Raw genomic sequence first — 9,809 nt, 5'->3', positions numbered from 1 at the left:
AGCACCATATGGTTTCATTCTTCTTTAGTCTCCTGCAATGGCTCTTTTCAAAAGTTCAGCCTTTACAAACACATGTACATAGAAACCCAATCTTTGGATCAGTCATCTAAAACACATGAAACACTACAAAATTGCCTTTAGGACTCTCAGTTCAAATACACATTTTAGAAACAGTCTAGAAATAGATCAAAAGATAAATGAGGTGCTCACTTTGACAGTGCATACGCTCAAATAAAGCAGAGTATATTAAAGCAAAAATTACATGATTGTATGGGATTTATAATAGGCATTGTAACAGGATGAGAGGATTAAAGTACTTATGCACTTATAAGGTTTCAACTTTTTCCATGAAGTGAAACAGTATTAACTCTATGTGGATTGTGACTATTTAAGGAGGCACATTGTAGTCTCTAGAGCAACTGCTTAAAAATAGTACAAGAAGATACAGCTAAAAAGAAATGAAGTGTTAGTCACTCAGTCGTGTCCAATTCTGTGATCCCATGGACTGTAGCTTGTCAGGCGCCTCTGTCCGTGGAATTCTCCAGACAAGAATACTGGAGTGGGTAGCCATTCCCGTCTCCAGGGGGTCTTCCTGACCCAGGGATGAAACCCAGGTCTTCTGCATTGTGGGCAGATTCTTTACCATCTGAGTCACCACGGAGGCCCAAAAAGAAAATAGATACATTAAAATGATGTTTAGAAAATATTTACACAGCACAAAAAGTCAGGAAAGGAGAAAGAGAAAAACATCAATCACTATTAAAAATAATAATAGTCCCTTACCTTCCTGCTTCCTGAAGACCAGCCAGTGGCTGAATTTAAGCTCCTCTCCTCTTGTTAGCAATGGAGAAGGCAATGGCAAGCCACTCCAGTACTCTTGCCTAGAGAATCCCATGGATGGAGGAGCCTGGTAGGCTGCAGTCTGAGGGGTCGCTAAGGGTTGGACACGACTGAGCGACTTCACTTTCACTTTTCACTTTCACACATTGGAGAGGGAAATGGCATCCCACTCCAGTGATCTTGCCTGGAGAATCCCAGGGATGGGGGAGTCTGGTGGGCTTCCGTCTATGGGGTCACACAGAGTCGGACACGACTGAAGTGACTTAGCAGCAACCTCTTGTTAGCAGTTGATGACTTTTTCACTAGAAACGTATAATCAATAAGTAGTTTCACTGAACAACAGCCTCCTAGTTCTCCATGAACTGTAAATCTGGCTCGAATAAATAAGGAACTATTGGAGAAGCTACAGATCTGTATGTCAACTCATCATCAGAGTACTACCCTCCAAACACTTATTCTTGGCTATTTCTAGGGAAAAAATATGCAGCAAGGTTAACAAGAGGAGTATTGCACAAACTGTTAAGCCACTACATGCTGTAGATCCTGTCTTCATTATACAAAGGTCCTATTAGTAAAAACAAAAAACAAACACCACCACCTACAACAAAATTTGGGTCTTACCATTTAGCAGATGTGATTTAAGGAAATATAACTTCCATTCATTATTACCTTATTCTATTTACCCAAACACTCAAATACTAACAAAAAACTTCAGGGGTCATGTTGACAATGATTGAGACAGAATCCTATGTCTCCATGCCATTGATACTTTTTACAAAGCATACTACGTGGGGTTTGCCCATTTTATGTTTGTATTTGTCCTTAACTGTACATGTTTCATCATATTAACAATTGAGGATAAAAAACAAATGTATCATCTGTTATTTTACACACTTGGAAGTGAGATATTTATTTAAGCAGTTGAAGTTTTAAACTCTAGGTAAAGTGAAAATAAGAAAAACACCTGCCTTCTCCAGCTTTGTTGTTGTTTAGTCGCTCAGTCATGTCCAAATCTTTGTGACTCCATGGACTGCAGCACACCAGGCTTCCCTGTCCATCACCAACTCCCGGAGTTTGCTCAAACTCATGTCCATCGAGTTGCTGATGCCATCCAACCAGCACATCCTCTGTTGTTCCCTTCTCCTCCTGCCTTCAATCTTTCCCAGCATCAGGGGCTTTTCTGAGTCAGTGCTTCGCATCAGGTAGCCAAAGTATTGGAGCTTCAGCTCCAGCCTCAGTCTTTCCAGTGAATATTCAAGACTGGTTTCCTTTAGGATTGACTGGTTTAATTTCCTTGCAGTTCAAGGGACTCTCAAGAGAGTCTTCTCCAACACCATAATTCAAAAGCATCAATTCTTCAGCGCTCAGCTTTCTTTATGATCCAACTCTCGCATCCATACATGACCACTGGAAAAATCATAGCTTTGACTAGACAGACCTTTGTTGGCAAGGTAATGTCTCTGCTTTTTAATATGCTGTCTAGGTTGGTCATAACTTTTCTTCCAAGGAGCAAGAGTCTTTTAATTTCATGGCTACAGTCACCATCTGCAGTGATTTTGGAGCCCAAGATAATAAAGTCTGTCATGGTTTCCATTGTTTCCCCATCTATTTGGCATGAAGGGATGGGACCAGATGCCATGATCGTCGTTTTTTGAATGTTGAGTTTTAAGCCAGCTTTTTCACTCTCCTCTTTCACTTTCATCAAAAGGCTCTTCAGTTTCTCTTCGCTTTCTGCCATAAGGGTGGTGTCATCTGCATATCTGAGGTTATTGATATTTCTCCTGGCAATCTTGATTCCAGCTTATGCTTCATCCAGCCCAGCATTTTACATGATGTACTCTGCATATAAGTTAAGTTAGCAGGGTGTCAGCCTCAGTGTTCTAAAAACCCTTTCTAAATGTATGAGAAGTGCTTAAAGTTCAGGCTTAGTCACTTAGGAAGATGTCTACTATTTATCCCTTTAATGGATAAGAATAAGCCAAGGACAAAGTTTCTTGTTATATTTTATCTTCTTTTGATGGTAAAATCCCAATGTCAGACACAAATTCAGACATATCTCTTTGTCAGATTTTTTGATTCATAAATATCAAGTGGAAAATTCTAGAGCTGTACAAACTAATTTTAGGACTACCCAATGCAATATTAATATTCTAGTGTGTGTCCTTTCTACCCTCTAGGACTCACTGCTGGGCTGAGTTGTTTTTAGCTAGAACAAGCTCTATTCAGATGGTCCCTGATTTCCTAACTGAATGCCCTTCCTCAGGAGCAGGGACCTGAGCTCCAAGAAAACTTTGGAATAAAAGTGGTGATGGAGGACTTGCCAGGTAGTCTAATGGTTAAGATTCTTCACTACCAAAGCAGGGGACACAGGTTCAACCCCTGGTCAGGGAACCACCATCCCACATGCCTTGTAGCAGAGCCAAAAGATTTTTTTTAAAACTTTTTTTTTTCTTTTTTAAGTGGTGATGGAAGTTGGAGAACACACGGAAATTTGCTGGGTTAGAAGGGAACTCAGAGGAGAGGAGAGTCAGGTCAACATGAGTTTGCTAGGATGTCAGCATATTTCTGGAGAGTGGAGTTAAGAGGTGGAGGTTGGAGGAATGCTTCGTGGACAAATAGATCTGCTTGAATGGAGTAATGACTTTGCCTGTGAGTGGAGAAAGCACTCCAGGTACACAAAAGTAAAAATTTTTCTTAAGTGGCATATCTTGCATTTTAACACTAAATGTAAGAGATTTATGGATTGCCTGAATATTGAAAACACTTTTTTCTCACTAAAATTGCATCTAAATTAATCTTTCTTTCATTACCAGTATAGTCCACTATCAGCATATTTTGCTAGGAGTGCCTGCTACTTGCAGGATTAGAGGCATTCACTCATCATCACTGGCTAGATAGCATCACCAACTCAATGGACATGAATTTGAGCAAACTCCAGGAGACAGTGAAGGACAGGGAAGCCTACTGTGCAGTCCATGGGATCTCAAAGAGTCAGGCACGACAGAGAAACTGAACAACAACAACTCATCATCAAGGCCCAGGTGGAGTTGGTCCTTTGCAAACATCCACATGAGAGACATTTACTGAGCACCTGCTATGCCCGTGTCTTTTAAAAGACACCAAAGATACTGTGGTGAACAGTCAGGTCCCTACCCAGATCTAATGAAAAAGGTCGGCATCACAAAAAATCATACACTATCACAAACACCAATAAGCACTATGAGAAGAAGGTTGAGTGCTCTCAAAGAACCTAATATCTAGTTGGGAGGGAGTGTGGTGGTCAGGGAAGTCTTCCAAGAAGTTGATCATCTCAGAGATCTGAAAAGTCTGAGTGGAAATAAAGCAGCCATAAAAGGATGACGAGAGATGAAGCTGAAGGCGCTGAAAGTCTCCTTTGTGTAACAGACAATCTGCCATTCTGGGTGGGTTGTTTCCTTTCAGATAGAGATATCAAAGGCATATCAACGCAGAGTGACAGCTCAGGTTACAGCATAGGCTTAGGCACAGTCGATGCCCCAAACACACTAGAATATGGAAATGTTTGTATCTTACAAAGCAGTTACTTTTTCTTTTTAAGATGGAATATTGACATTAAAGTCAAGAAAGTTTTTTGGGAGATGAGAGAAGTGGCAAAGTAAACAGGGTGTTGGAAAATCCATTTTAATTTTATGGAGACAATGTGTTCCAACTTCCCCTACTCCCATCACTTAAGATTATACTTATTGGTTCAATAATCGAGAACCTATGTATAAAATTGTCTGGAGTACCATTCAATGTGAGGGAAAAAACCCCAATGTAACGCAAATAATAATGTTCCAAACCCCTAAATCTTTCTCTTTTCTGGGATGTTTCTTCTTATTCAGAAGAATCTTCTACCCAGACACATTTTCCATCTGTATGTCATCTGGGAAAAAAACTTTTTTAATGTAGTGTTTTACCCCCCAAAATGCCAGACCTATATAAAGTTCTGATGGACAGAAACTTTTCCTTCTTTAAGCCTGAGAAATCTTCCATCCACATCCACTTTCCAAGAGGAGGACTTTAAAAGGGGTGAGTGAGGTGTAGGGATCTGTAGAATTTCCACAACACATACATGGTCTGTTACTAGAAAAGAGGACAGAAATTCCTAAATCAACAGTTGCCTGAAACATTTTTAGCAGAGCCTCATTCCAGGCCAGCCAGTGAGAGAGAATTAAGCAGGAAAAGACTTTCTGTGACTCAGAAGCTGCCTTCCCTTATAAAGTCAAGGTTCTCCCTGGTGGTATTTTGACTACTTTTGGAGGAGGGGTTGCTTGCATCCAGCTCTCTGAAGAAGCCAGAATTTTCTGTTCCTCCCTACCAAAAAAGTACTCTGTCGACAAATATGTGCACAAGACACAAACCCTGCTCGCATTCTTTCAGGTCAGTGGAGTGCCCGTGTTACCAGCATCTACAGCTGGTTTTTGGATAAAGTCCTCGTTGTCATGGATTCAGTAAAACAAACATGTTTTATTGTTCTATGATGAATTTTAAACCTAAGGTGACCAAAGATCCTGCCTGCAGACTCCCTGGGTTCCTGTGCCTGTCAGGATGATTATATATGTAACCATCTCTATTACATGTAAGAAAATTGCTGCACAATGAGGAAGTTTATTAATGCATAGGTCTGATCACATGGAAACATAATTAAATATTGTGATTAGTCAGATATTCTGGATGAATGAGAGTTGCTAAATCTAACAGATCTGAGTTAGAAGTTTGCAAAGACTTACAAACAGATTTAATATACAGCTTATAAATTGTACATAAATAATTATATATACAACCCCACTGAATTGAATACTTTAATTCTAAAGGAATGCTAGAATCATGCCACACTTGCAGGATACAACTGGAAAATCTCAATTATTGTTATAAGCTACAGCACAAAAGCAATTGTTATATGGATGATATAGCTTAACTTCTGGAGGAAACGTAAGCTTGCAGGATGATAATAATAATACCAACAAAACCTGAGATTCATTTAAAAAACTCAAATTTATATTTATTCCTAGTAGAGACCCAATGTAGGGGTTTGAGGGAAAACTTATCAACCATCATCCTATTTTTTAATTTAGTGATGAATAAAATGGGTTAAGGCTATAATCTTTAAAAATTGTGAATCACTGTGTTATACACGTGTAACTTACATAACATTGTACATCAACTATACTTCAGTAAGAGAAAAAGGATAAATGCATAAGGCAGTCAGATATATTACCAGAAAAAGAGAATAGACTCGGTTCAGGGATGTGAAGCCTCGTGGCTTCTGGACTAGTTGAAGTAATTCACAGAGATTCATCCTGCTTCTCTTTTACTGGCCTTAACAAGACACTGCCAATGGCAAAAAAAGTTATGAAACCATTTGTTCTACATTATATATTCATCTTTCATCTTGGAAAGTTTAAGAAGCAAGGGTTCTTAGGCTTCTTTTTGTTTAGGTTTGAAGGGTGCCACGATGTGCTGTGTTTGCAGTTTGGGTTCAGGCAATGTAGCTTGTAATCTAAATGTAAGAATGGAACACTGCTGAGGAACATTCTATTGAAAGTCACCAGAATTCAGTATTCCCTTGCGTTCTCCTGTCAGTCCTTATAACAATATTACAATATTCCCATTTTCCAGACGAGAAAACTGAGATGCTCAGATGTTAGATGATTTGCAATAATGAGTCAAATTAGGTTGTTGGAAAAAAAAAAAACTAGCCTTTGAATCCAACTTGATTCCAAAGCCCATATGTTTTCTCCTACTTTGTGAAACATTTCATCACAGTGAGAATCTCAGCCTGATCCAGCTATCTCAAATTCCAATCAGGTTTTAAAGAAGTGGGAGTTCATCAGCCTCAAATTACCCTATAGGATCTCAATTTTGTTGAAAAAGGAAATGAATGCCTCAAATTCCAAACTGCAGCTTTTAGAATTCTTGAAGCATCCAAAGTTATCTTGTGGGGTCCTTCCTGTTCACTTTCTTTTCTGGGGGCTAAAAGTATGTCTGATGCTAAAATGAGAGTGTTTGTGTAAACTCGCAGCCAATCTTGGCACTCAGCCTGTGCTGCCTCGGCTTGGATCAGGCCACTTTGCTTTCTATGGGATCTTCCCACTTAAACTGCAGGGCCATCTAATGGAACCCTTCATTCCCAGGGCTTCCCACGACACTCCGGACAACAGCACTGAAGCATCTCCTGCTGCTCAGTTGAATTAATCCTTGTTTTGGTGACAACGCGTAATATGCTCCCTTGATTGGCATTTTAAAATTTTCAAAGTACTCTAGCAATTTAAGTCTTTCTATAAAATTTATCAGCTCAGGAACCTTGGGCAGTGGTTGAGCCGGTGTCATTGTCATTTTGCAAATGAGAAAACTCAGGTGAAGGTCACACCCACAGTCAGTGAATAATAAAGTACCAGCTCTGGGAGAAAAATTTCAGCCACTGTATTTTCATAACTTAACTTCTACAAAAACTATCAACCTTTTCGGATGGTGTTGTAGACTTTTTAGGGTCCCTTGGACAGCAAGGACATCCAACCAGTCCACCCTAAAGGAAATCATTCCTGAATATTCATTGGAAGGACTGATCCTGAAACTGAAACTCCAGGACTTTGGCCACCTGATGTGAAGAACTGACTCATTGGGAAAGACCCTGATGCTGGGAAAGATTGAAGCCAGGAAGAGAAGGGAACAACAGAGGATGAGACGGTTGGATGGCATCACCAACTCAATGGACATGAGTCCGGGAGTTGGTGATGGATAGGGAGGCCTGACATGCTGCAGTCCTTGGGGTCACAAAGACTCGGATGCAACTGAGCAACTGAACCGAACCTCACAGATGCCCTCAGGCCAGTTTATACTTTGTATTTTCAGACAGTATTTCAATCAGAGATGAGTAGACATAAAAAGGACATTGAAATATATAGGCCCACATACTTATAGTTATGGATGAGAAAGCCAGGGCCACAGGGGTTAGTGAACCATACAAAGCCACATAGACAATTAGTGACAGAGCCTAAAATAGAACGAAGACTCCTGGTCTTGCTCAATTGCCTTCCCCTGTCTGTGTCTGCTCTCTGAGGACACATGCCTGGGACCTGCCATCTCAAGAGAGATGATAATGTTAATAATGACCCAACCTACACTATTTTCCTATACTTTTGAGAGTCACGTTATCCCCCTACACTGCTCTAATGCTTCTGGGTAGCTCTTGTTTAAATGCACATCTTCAGGCTCTGCCCCAGAGAATCTGGCTCAAGGAAACCCCAGAAATGTACATTTTGATAAACTAACGAGTAATTCCAATGGCTAAGGTTCTACAAGTTTAAGCCATGCTTTGAGAAAGAAACTGTTCTAACTCAGTATTTCCAAGGACTGGGATGGGAAATGCACTGATTAACTACGTTTAAGGGTCAACATTTGTAAAACTGTTCTAGAAACCAGTTATCATGCAATCAATAATCGGTTAGCAGCAAGTCAACCCAAACCAGTGGCATATCATAAAATAAAGACTCCTTAGAGGAGTCTTATGTTCCTTTAGTAAAAGGCTCCTCTGCTCAGCAATCTTGGGAAAATCTGTCCCTTGCTGCTGCTGCTAAGTCACTTCAGTCGTGTCCAACTCTGTGTGACCCCAGAGACGGAAGCCCACCAGGCTCCCCCGTCCCTGGGATTCTCCAGGCAAGAACACTGGGGTGGGTTGCCATTTCCTTCTCCAATGTGTGAAGTGAAAAGTGAAAGTGAAGTCGCTCAGTTGTGTCCTACCCTTAGCGACCCCACGGACTGCAGCCTACCAGGCTCCACCATCCATGGGATTTTCTAGGCAAGAGTAATGGAGTGGCTTGCGATTGTCCCTTGCAGAAGTGCAAAGAGAAGCCTTACAGCTACTCCTGCCTGCCTTGCCAAGTGACCTGGACTATGGTCCAGCCTGCTTGGCCCAGGGCTCTCTTCTGGGCATTGGTTTTTAGCAGTGGGAGGATACTGATAGAGCTAGTGGGCCTGCCTTCCTAAGGCTGAGATACTAGACAGCCGCACTGTTTAAGGAAAAGAGGGCAATGCTAGCCTGTTTTCATAACCCTGAAAAGTGCTAAAGAAGGCCTAAAGCCAGAGCGCTTCCTTATCATATGCATCTTATCTGTTCTTTTCTTAAAATACATTAGGAAATTTTTCTGAAAATAACAATGTCTGAGATGGTCACTGCAGCTCTTTTAAGGCTTGAGGAAAGTAGGAAGTTGCTTAACTGCATTCCTGAGTTCCCACTCTGTGCCCTCTGGGAATAACCAAACCACAGCTTGCCTGTAATAGTTTGCAACCTAATGCTGAGTGCAGGGCACACATGAGAAAATGTAAGAGCTTTTAACAAGGAAATGTTATAACCCACTCAACTTTCTCCTTGGTGTAGCAGCTTTGTTACTAGTTCAAGGCTTCCATTACGGAAAAATGAGTTTCTGAGTTTCCTTTTACACCATAAGCTCTCTCAACAATTCATGTGCCAGAATTCTTGCAATGGTTCCATCTCAGCTTGCCTTCTTTGTATTGTTTCTCTGAAGTCAGCAACTTTCATAAAGGCGCTTCCTTTTTCCTCCTTCCGGAGGAGAAACATGGTTGCTTCTCACCTGTTGTATGTTTACTACATCCTTCGGATAACTTTGGGAATGTCTTGTTTCTCTAAGAAAACAGCTGACCTAATCTTCCATTTTAACCTCAGATCCAGAGTCATACAGACCTACCTGAGTTTGAATCCTAAACCCATCACACAGTAATGGTGTGACCTTGGGTGAGTTACTTAAACTCAGTTGCAGTCCCTAATTTAAGGAATGGATATATTAATAGTGCAATTGATGCTTGATATATGCAAATGGCTTAATAAGTGTTTGTTGCTGTAGTTAATGCTACTGTGGCTCTGAAGTGCCCTTTACTGCTCATGTGCCATGTGACCCTCTCACATGGCCTTTTATACCCTGGGATTCTGG

This window comes from Moschus berezovskii, chromosome 12, assembly GCF_049115385.1.
Source record: "Moschus berezovskii isolate FMDL1 chromosome 12, NW_MosBer_1.0, whole genome shotgun sequence".
Lineage (NCBI taxonomy): Eukaryota > Metazoa > Chordata > Mammalia > Artiodactyla > Moschidae > Moschus > Moschus berezovskii.
Note: the sequence above shows the minus strand (reverse complement) of the source record.